Source organism: Acipenser ruthenus, chromosome 31 (assembly GCF_902713425.1).
Source record: "Acipenser ruthenus chromosome 31, fAciRut3.2 maternal haplotype, whole genome shotgun sequence".
Taxonomy (NCBI): Eukaryota; Metazoa; Chordata; class Actinopteri; order Acipenseriformes; family Acipenseridae; genus Acipenser; species Acipenser ruthenus.
This window is the reverse complement of record NC_081219.1, coordinates 7,808,028-7,819,532: the sequence shown is the minus strand read 5'-3', so window position 1 is coordinate 7,819,532 and position 11,505 is coordinate 7,808,028.

Below are 11,505 nucleotides of genomic sequence, written 5' to 3'. Positions count from 1 at the left end.
CACTGTTTGTTACCTTCTAAAACCCAAAATACACAGTAAAATGTGAAATCTACAAGAACCTGTAAGAAAATCAGTGTTCCACTTCAATTAATGAGACGAAGGCAACTACAGCAAGTGCACTGTTCTTTACAACAGTCAGAGTTAACAGTCCACAGCAGATTCATGGATTCACAGAACCAGGGGCAAGATTATGGTTGGCCGATCACTTAGGTTCTGGTTTGGGTTATCCCTATGGAACTTTAGTCTCCATGGCTGTCTGTTTCTTCTCTTTTGTTTACGAGCACTATGAGCAGACAAATAAAAACAGACCAACAAACACTCACTACATTTAAAAATACTAAAAGAAATGGAATACATTAAATGAAAAACCTTTAGTTTGTTTTAAAAATAAAATGTATTAAAATTGTATAAAAACAAAGTGTGTGTTAGATATGTCAGGGCTGGAAGGTTAGACTTCCCATCCTGCCTAACTGAAATGTAATGTGCAGCAGGTGGACAGGTGTCAATTGAATAATTGATTATCAATTAACCCTGGTCACCTGCCTTTAAAAAGAGGTCAAATGCACAACAAGAACCTCGTGTGTTAATGGGATCCTGGTGTATGGTAGGGATTCATTCAGGGGAATTTGAATCCCACCAAAGTTTAGTTTAGTTTACTTTTAGTCCGAGTAGCACATGGTCTGAGCTTGGCTATCTTTTGTTTTATAGCTGTTTTTTCTCACTGTTTTGTTTTGCATTTTTGTATTGTCATGTACACAGTGTTTGTGTATATCCTTCTGCACTAGGCCTGCCATTGCTGGTACCCCAGTGGCAGCCACCAACCACTGCAGCTGCCTGTGCTATAATAAAACCTGGATGCCTGAGTGGTGTTTCAATCACAAACCCTCTGTGTCTCTCATTTCTCAATGGATACCCACACAGTAACAGAACACACATGTTACAGCTAGTCAAAATCATTCAGGTTCGACTAAAGCTCAATTAAGACTATTTTCATCATTAAACAGCAGACAACAAAGGGTTGCCCATCCGCTGTACTTGCATTTTGGTTAGCCAGAGAGTTTTACAACCAACAGCTCCATATCCACTAAAACAGTTCAATGAGCTAAACACTCCAAGAGCGCATTGTGTCTTTAAATATTGACAAACGGTGAAGGAGAGGAGGGTTAACGATGTTTTTGAGTGAAATGGAATTTTAATGGACAGTGCAGGCCCAGGCTCACACAGTACATACTGTAGCACTTTAAAATGAGGAGAGAGGCCCATGGTTGTATACAATATAAATAATGAAGAAGACCAGCTTAATAGACTAACAGACTGAATTCTCTTACTGTGTGTTATAGATACAAAATCAGTGTTGTGTTAGCTTGATGTATAATTATTGTATTGATTTTATTAAAGATCTGTTTGATAAAATTCCAGAGAATTCCCACCAGTCTTGAAGATTAAATACGGAATGAAACAGTAGCATCTGAGCGAGCCCTAGATGTAAGCCGTACAGAGCAGTAGTGTTTAGGCATATTGCGTTTACCGGAATATCCCATGTTGGTTCAGTGGTAGAATTCTCGCCTGCCATGTTCTTAGAAGAGGAAAGTCTGTATAAATATATACAATACTCAGGGCCAGTTTAACACATAGGCAAAACAGACAAATGCCTGGGGCACGACTCGTGTGGGGACCTGAAATGGAAGCCACTGCTTCTCTCTCTCTCTGATGTATGCTCCTTTGAATAAGAAACTCAGAGGTTCTTAAACTTGTTAAAAACTACTTTGAATAGGGACCTCCAATTGAAAACTGAAGAAAAGACAAACCACAGTCAAGAAAAATAAACTGTAATGCAGTGAATATAAATGATTAACTAGAATATTGCCTGTAAGTATCATAAGGCCTGTCTTTCACTACAACAGCCAAAGCCCACTTTTTGTTCAATAAAGACAAAGAAAAAAACTGAACTCAAAGTTTTAATTATAGTGTATTGCAAAACCCCTTCCACTCATGCCTCCACCACCCCAGCCACCCTGGATCTTCCACTCATGTCTCCACCACCCCAGCCACCCTGGATCTTCCGCTCATGCCAAACCACCCCAGCCACCCTGGATCTTCCACTCATGTCTCCGCCACCCCAGCCACCCTGGATCTTCCACTCATGCCAACACCACCCCAGCCACCCTGGATCTTCCGCTCATGCCAAACCACCCCAGCCACCCTGGATCTTCCACTCATGCCTCCACCACCCCAGCCACCCTGGATCTTCCACTCATGCCTCCACCACCCAGAGGGACTTTGAGGGGTGGCGGGGCAATTAGGCTGGCGTTAACATGCACTTTTGTATTGCTGAACAGAAAACGGTGCGTGTTCCTAATCTTTCTGCTTCATACTTTATTTTGAATTCAGGTGAAAAACAAAAAAAAAGAGTAGAATACACAAGCCCCCTGTTCCTTGTTAATAAGGATTGACACCCAAAGTGCTGAATCTGTAATATAATCAAGGTAATTGAGAATGATGAGATGTACTGTTTAATATATCAGTCTTAGTAATTGATTTAACTGAAGCTTATTGATCCAATTATGAGTGTTAGTGGGGAAAAAACCCCACTAACAGAAATCACAGTAGCAAAGCAGCTTTTTCATAGCACCCAATGTTAGAAGAAGTGTTAATTCTAAATGTTTGTCTTTTAGCAGCAATACATAGTCTTGAGCCATAGTTAAAGGCTGCCTGTGACAGGACTGCGTCACTGGCAATGTTGTTTTCACTGCAGCTCTTGCAGTGAGCGCTTGTAGTTTCAAGCGCTCATGCACACGTTTAATAATAAATAAACAAAACACTAAACAGCACAAAACACATTAACGAAATAAAACGGCATAGTGTCCAAAATAAACAGGGTTACAAAAGCTCACAATAATACAAGACAAATGGCACAGCACGTAACACAGAACACAAACCTTCACCAATATTAACATTCTGGGCTCTATGTACTAATATTACTTACGTGTTCGTAAATACTGCAAAATAGTAGCCTCTGTCCTTCGTAGAATTTTTGCAAGCGATATACTAAGCAGCTCTTTTTTACGAACCCCAAGTTTACGAACAGCATAAATTTCTGCTCATTAATGGTGCGCACGGTGCTCAGTGCATATCGCCTCGGTGCACGTGGTGCACACGGTGCTCGGTGCGCACAGTGCTTAGTGCACTCGGTGTGCTCGGTGCTCGGGGCCCTCGGTGTGCATAGCACCCCAGTGAGTATAGTACCCGTTGCTAGGTGCACGCGGTGCTAGGTCCACTCGGTGCTCACAGAGCTCGGTGCACTCGGTGCGCATAGCTCTTCGGTGCTTGGTGCGCTTGGACCAATTAGAGTGCATATTGCTTGGTGCACTCGGTAGTGGCAGCCATGATGAGCATCCCGTGGTTCAACGCCTGCACGTCTTGTAAGGTGAATATGCCACTCAGTGACAAGCACCCGCTCTGCATGTGGTGCCTAGGGGTCCAACATGCCACTGACGCCTTGGGCAGAGGGGACTTCTGCAACTTATGCGCGGCTTTTCAGCCCAGGGTACGTCACAATAGGCTCAGAAGGGCCATAGGGATAGACATTCAGTCTCCCACGGCAGAGCAGCAGCCCTCGGGGCCCCATCCTCGCTCCTCCAGCTCTCACAGAGCCCCTCGCAGGAGATCCCCTGTGCTCAGGCTCCTATGCCAAAACCTCGCAGTCGCTCCCCCTCCCCCTTCCCCCAGACAAGAAGAGTGAAGCGCTCAAGGCAGGCGAGAGATATTATTTATCTCAAGGAGCAGATGGCCCAGGACCTTGAGCTACCATCGAGGCAGCAAGCTCCTGTGGCACTGGTAGAGGTCCCGGCCCCGTTACCACCCGCACCAGCTTCGGCCCCTGGGTCTCCTATGGGAGCCCAGGCCGAGCCAGAGCTGCAGCCTTTGATGGCAGAGGAGGACACACTATCTCTGAGATTGCCTCGGAGACTAGTTTGCCACCATTGACCAGCTCCATGCTACCATTGATGGGGCGCGCTGCAACTTTTTGCAGATCCCCTGGGCGACACTGACAAAGCCCTGCCGGCTCGTGTTTTGGATGCCGGCAGTGGCTCCCACAGCACAGCCCTTCCCACCGTTCCCTGATTTTATGGAGGAGGTATGCTCCTCTTGGGATCGACCGGCGTCAGCGCTGAGTGTGTTGAAGGCACAGAGAAACTGGGCCTGACAGGATTCCCCCCCGGTTGACTCCACCATCGCGGCCTTGTTAAGGCCCCACCGGTGGGTGGATTGTCTAGGGACCATATGTGCCCGAACCCACAGTGTAGGGTTACGGAGACACACCTAAAGAGGGCATATGCAGCGGAGGCTGCGCCGATATCCCCGGGACATACCTTTGAGCCAGCTGTGGAGGAGATTTTACAGCGCTCTCTTTGGCAGTGCAAAGTATCTCGGCAGGTGGTCATGCTGCTCCCTCGCCGTGCTCCGGCGCAGGGTAGGTCGAGCCATTGGCAGGTGCCCCTGGTGCACAAGGACGGTCTCAGACCTGAGGCACAGAGCACAAGGAACGCAGGACGTGGTGCGTTCGTGCAACAGTTTTCCAGGAGGTAATTCCAGGACGGTCGCCCTAGGCAGCCGCCTCGGAGTGCTCCGCCCCAACCTCAGCAGCCCCAGCAGGGGCCCTGAAGGCTTGCGGCCTCAGATCCATCCTTTCACTGCACAACAGCTGCAATACTGGCGCGCTTGCACCTTGGACACCTGGGTGCTCGCTAATGTGCACAACGGTTACCCGCTGCAGTTCTGTTTGGGACCTCCCTCCTTCCGAGGAGTCACACACACATCTGTGTCGGACCCTCTCCAGGCCTCGGTACTCAAGAAGGAAGTGGCCGCCTTGCTGTGCAAGTGAGCCATTCGTCTCGTAGACCCCTCATCCCGCAGGGAGGGGTTCTACTCTAGATATTTTCTAGTACCCAAGAAGGACGGCGGCTTTCGCCCCGTCTTAGACCTAAGATTCCTCAACAAGTTCTTGAAGGAAAGGAGGTTCCAAATGCTGACACTGTCACTGGTCCAGTCAGGAGGGCCGTTCTCCCCAAATGGAGCCTTGATGTTGTACTAGAGGCTCTCACGAAGGCCCCGTTTGAGCCTATACACTCCATAGAGTTGAAGCATCTGTCTATGAAGACAGTCTTCCTCTTAACTATCACCTCTGCTAAGCGGGTCAGTGAGCCGCAGGCGCTGTCGCTGCTCAGCTCCTGTATGTGTATTTGGGACGATGGCAGCAGGGTGTCACTGCGTACAAACCCTGCTTTCCTCCCCAAGGTGATTACAGCCTTCCACATGAATCAGTCTGTGGAATTGGAGTCTTTCCATCCACCTCCGTTTGCTTCGGAGGAGGATAGGAGAATTTCCTCTGCCCGGTGCAGGCATTGACGTGTTACGTGGAAAGGATAGTGTGGCTGGGGGTCCCCTCTGACTCACTTGGTGAGAACCTCCCTTTAATATGGTTGAGGAAGCACAGCTTGACCTAAGATCAGGGAAGTGAGGCTCACTTACCCTCCAAAGAATGGACCCCGGCTCCCTGCAAAACCTCACAGTGAGACAGACAACAGAGCAAGTGCCAATGCATAACACATACAAGGATGAAATGACATATGAGACAAACAGAGAGTGGTTAGAAAGGTTAGTGTGTAATGGTTTATGTGTTTACCTGCCGCTCACTGCAGAGGAAAACAACCCCTTTTAAATAGGGTAAAACCTCTGGTAGCCCCGGCGGTCAGGTAGCCCCTACTCCACGCAATTCTAACTATTATCTGATGGGCTGTGGCAATGTCAGTGGGAGATGGGCGAATGCATGTATCACTGCTGATGAAGTCCAGATTGTATGTATCACTGCTGATGAAGTCCAGATTGTATGTATCACTGCTGATGAAGTCCAGATTGTATGTATCACTGCTGATGAAGTCCAGCACCCCATGCTCTTGATTAGGTGGAGACTGATGTTAGCGTCGCCTGCTGAGGTCGCTGCTCCTATCCTAAACGAATGAGGGGTATAGAATTGAGCTAAAAGACCTGCTCTGGAAACGAGAGTGAATAAATGTGATGAAAACCAGTGACAACAGGAGGAGGAGGGGAGGAGGAGGGAAACGAGAAAACACTAGACAGGGACGGTGTGTGTGATTAGGGTTTAAATAGGAGATTGGTAAATGATAGGCAGCAATTAAGGGGCCCGGCACCCCCCCAACCCCCCCCGCCCGAATTCCGCCGAAAGGCTGACATATAAAATATTAATAAATAATAATACGACTCTTTCTATTTCTATTATTTCTATTATTTCTAATAATAATAAATAATAATATGACACTTTCTACTTTCTATTTTTTTTACAATTCTTGAGAATGAGTTTATATTGGTAAAACATGTCACTTTGATATATAGGACTTCTAGAGTTTCTGCTATTTTAGAAACCTATAGTTGATGAACAAGTTTGTTAGCAACATACTTTATTTTATATATTTTTGGTAAATAATTTGCCTTTATTCCATTCCACTAGCTAAAACAACTTCATATTGTTACACAGAACATTAGAGGCTGCTGTATCAAGCTATATTATTTTTTCTTCTTTCTTTCTTCTTGTAATTCAGTTTTGTACAATATTTTGTGTGCTGCAAGCAATGCACATGTGCTGTAGACAATAGGGCAAACAAGAGCTTTTTTAGGAGACTTCTCACTCGGGTCTCGGGCCCAGTGTGGAAGAAGCATGTGTGTAAGTGTTCCTTGGAGCCTGAAGTCCCTACTTAACCTGATCAGGACTGAGGTAAATTGGATAGGAAGGCATTAGGCAGAGGCACACAATAACTGAATGTTCTGGGACGGAGAATGTCAGAGGGTGCCTGGAGGCACACAGGCCTGCCTGCTATCTGCACAAAGTGAATCTGTGTGTGTGTGTGTGTGTGTGTGTGTGTGTGTGTGTGTGTGTGTGCTCCTGTCTCTCTCTCCCCCTTCCTCCTCCCTTTGTTATTCTCTTTCCTTTGTGTTGCTGACGCATTTGCTTTGCAGCCTCCAGGGCTGTGCTTGACTCAGCTCCCGAGGCTCTGCAATAAAATGCAAGCATATTGTCACGTTAAGAGAGGTATAAATCCTAGCAAGCTGCCGCCAGCTGCAGGGATAATTTCATTAGGTTTGATGCCTTGCTTTAAGAATCAAGTGTGTGTGTGTTTTCTGACATTGCAGTTCAGGGGTTGCGTTGCCTTTTCAGACAGTTGAAGGTGCCAGGGCAGAGATTGTAACCCTTAGCATTTAAGCTTCAAACACCACACAAAACTAGCAGGATGTTTGAACGTCATACTGTATCCTAGATTTCAGATTGCACTGCACACATTTACACTATTCTTTGCTCACCTACATTGTCGACTGATCAGACATATTCCACTGCCAGCGACAACCTTTGGGCTATTTGACTTGTTTTCTTGTAGTCCACCTCAGATGCCTTTAACAGTGCACACCAATACAGCCACGGGGAAGTTATTCCACTCAAGAGAACTGCATTGCATGTTAGAAAATATCAGAAGCCATCAACGCAACCTTCAAATGCACAGAAACTGTCTGAGATACAGACTGAATCTGCAGGGATGTTTTACGAATGACATTGACCTCTAACCTATTATGGCTACCAAATTGTTTCTGGATGAAGGGACCAAATGCTTTGACATATTAGCTTCAAACTTGGTACATGACTGGATTCTATGTGATTCTCTTCATCAAGTTTGATTATGTATTGCGCAATATAAGTAAGTGTTTAGCAGTCTCTCAACAAAACTGTTGTTGGCACACGAAAATAGTAATATGTAGTATATATATATTAAAAAAAAATGTCCCTGCTGGATAATAAAAGCACCTGGTGTCTGCTCTCCATGGTGTGGGTGTGGGTGGGGGGTTTGTACAGCCTTGTCCTCTGCATTACTTTGCTTTCTTTTTGTTTGTTTTGGTTTCCTGCACTGTCTGCCCCTGTCATGTGACCCTGGTGCCTGTGTCAAGTTTGTCCTGGGTGGCTCCTTCTTGTTGTAAGCAGCCTACAGTACTGTAGGTGCCTCAAACAAGACTAAAGGCTGCTACCCACCAGACACGATGCGACCAGCGAAATTGTGCAGCGATGCGACAAAATGAATAGAACCTATACTTTTGATAAGTATCTTTCACACGACAGGCGACGCGATTTGTTGCGTGACAACTAGGGAATTGACCAATCAGAGAACAGTTTTATCGCACGTGGTCCAGCAGGGTTAAGCAGTATGCAAAATGGTGGAGGAAACAATAATACTTGCCGTGGAAAAATACCCAGAGCTTTATCACAAAGGTCATCGCAAATATAAAAATATAAAGATACAGGTTTGAAAGACAATATATGAGAGTCCATTTCGAAGGAACTGGATAAGCCTGGTGTGTATGATTTATTGCCATATATGTTGAAATACCGTCTGAGAAGACACTCTTAATTTTCACATCATGTTGTTGAATATGTATTAGTCTTGATCATATTTTTGTCAATAGCAGTTCTGAATAGTTGCATAGATCTGGCAGTTTTCAAACCTGTCGAAGCGCCTCTGTGTTGCTTCTGGTGTGTATGGTCATGTTGCTGCGATCGTGTCATCCAATGAAAAATCCCATCGCATCTGATGTGTGGCAGCCGTAACGCCTCCGAGTTTGTTCTTTCACAAGTAACAGGCTACAGTATCATTGTTTGGTACATTATATGGTAACTGCAAATGCTTTATGGTATTCTATGCAGAGTTGCCCTGTTGTTTGTATACATTTTCTTTTTTAATAAAAACATCTGTTATGCAAAGAACAACACTAAAAAAGAGAGCGCGATCCAAAGGATATTTTCAAAACTCAAGACTTACTGGCTTGTACAGTAACAAAAATCATATGCAAGACAAACCAAATGACCTGCAGCAGTGTTCATATCAAAACGCAGTCCCAAGAAGCACAAAAAGATGAAGCTCATCCGTATGAATGACTTTGACTAGACCCCAATCACTACTGGAGCAGAACAACATGCAAATGAAAGGAGGAATCTGCCTTCTTCAAAGAATAAGCACAAAATAAAATAAAAGCAGAGCCAACTGAATATAATCTGAATATAATCTGTTTTATTTATTTATTTATTTATGTAGTATTTATTTATTTTCTGTCTGCTGTAGAATGTTAACAGCCGCCTTTCCTAAATGCACAGAATTCTCACATGCAAAGAGATTTTATTTTGTCGTGCTAGTCCACTCATGGGAGAGGGTAGTGGTACAGAGAGTGCAAAATGTTTTTAGAGGAAGTGCTGTATTAACTAGATAGAAAGTTGCAATTACTGTAATCTGATTTCATTTTTCAGTAACTTGTAACTGTAATGGTTCCTTTTTCAGACAGGTAATAAAATGTGGTACGGATTACATTTTATTTGCAAAAAAGGTCTACGGCTGATGCATAACATGGAAATCTGAAAGTGCTTCAACAGCGCAAGTCAAACCTCACATGTCACTTCAGCATGCTTCAAATATCTTGCTGGAATATGGTGTCAGAGGAGGGAATGAGTGGGTTAGATAGCTGGATCGTCAAAGAATATTTCGAGCTGCGCCTGAGCAAACTGAAAACATATCTCTGTAAAATGTATAATGCGCCTGAGAAGAAACTAGTTGTAACGAACTAGTTTTTCAAAGTAATAAGTTACTGTAACTACCATAGTTACAACTTGTAACTGTAATGGATTTACTGTATATATGTGAGGGGTGACGGCTCGTCTTTTTTATAATGTGGTTCCACTCGTCCTCTTTCTTTAATCACGCTGTCTTATTCTTTATTCCATTGTTGTTAATATTGTAGCATTGCATGGAAATGAAGGAGGATCACTCAGGATTTGCAGGTTCTCGAATTCACGGTTTATTAAGCTGGGACTCTACACTGGGCAGGTAAAAGAGTGCAATGTAGTGCTACTCAGACTGTGACAAATAATAAAAGAAAAGAAAGTCCAAAAACACACTGTTTCGGTCGTGTGGTCGTGAGACACTAAGTGCAGTCACTGGTTCCTTGTTCCTGTAGTCCCGCTTCTCTTCTGCACTCTTTCTCTCACTACAGCTTTTCTCTCCGTCTCAGCAGCAGCTCAGCAGCCCGCTTCGTATCCACCAATCCCAAGCAGACACGGCTTCCTGCTTTCGATCCCCTGATGGTTGCAACATCTTGTCCCTTGGTTTGTGCCAGCAATGTTGCAACTGGGTATCACTCGCGGGCAAGCTGAGCCCGATTAGTTGTGATTCTTCCATCAGTGATGTCCCTGAACACCTGCTGCAATTGCACTTTTGTCCCTGGGTTACAGAACCTTCCTGAACACGGTTACAGCAGACCCAGGGTCGTTACAATATCATGCTTCTATGTCTTTCATATTGTTTATAATAAGCATGTATACTTTTGATACTATCTTGTTGTTTTATTAGGTTTCCTATTCCTATCAAGAAATATTTCAAAATCTGTATTTTGGTGTTACAGAAAAGTGTTTAAAAGAAAGACATTACTTTACCTTTTCTGTATTCTTTTTGTTGATTAGTTTTTTCAACATATTCCCGATTGTTTTGATATTTTGATCACACATCAAAGGGAAAATAAACAAAATCAACTTTTATTCTCAGTGTATGCAGTTGTTGGAGATAACGTGATCACACACTGCAATCCTTAGGCTGGAGATACACAATAACATTTTTAAGCATTTTCTTCTTGCCAACTCAAATTGACAAATTTTCGATTGGCAATCAAGTTGCTAGAATTGATACTGCTCTATTTTTAGCAATTCAGTTGTCAATTTTGTGTTGCTTGTGTATCTCAGAATCTCTCAGAAGAAAAAGCTCCTGAGTAAATGTTTAGCAATGTATTGCCCAGTTGAGGTATTACACATGATGTGTGATTAAAACTTTCAAAAGAGTCTGGGGAGAACGTTTTGAATACCCTCCTCTCTACTATGAGAATGTTGCCAGGGCAGCCTAATTGCTGTATAATTGTTCAACAAATCCAGAAGAGCTGAAGGAAAATGTCTGAATGTTTTTTTTTTTTTCGTACCACTGTATAAGTGCTTAGAGTAAAGCTAATTCATTGTATATATTATTTTTTTTGGATCAGAAACTCAATATTAACAACTGTAATAATAATGAATAAACCAGTCAACATGTCACTACATTTGCATGCTAATAAAACCTCAGTCAAGCATATTTTCAGAAGAGGCTGAGGTTTGTTCGGCCTTGTTTTTCATACCTCCTTATGTCCCCATTTGTATTTTACAGTTCATGCGATTTCCAGATAGAACCCAGAAAGTGACACCACTCACCTCTGAAACATTTGTATTCCTAGAACAAAATTACTAAATAAATAAATGTGGACAAAGACAAGATATATGAGAGTGTAGAAACCCCACGGCCACTACAAGACCAGGACCAAACAAAAATCTAGCACTGGGATGAGCAACCTGAGCTAATTTGTGGGCCACATTATATC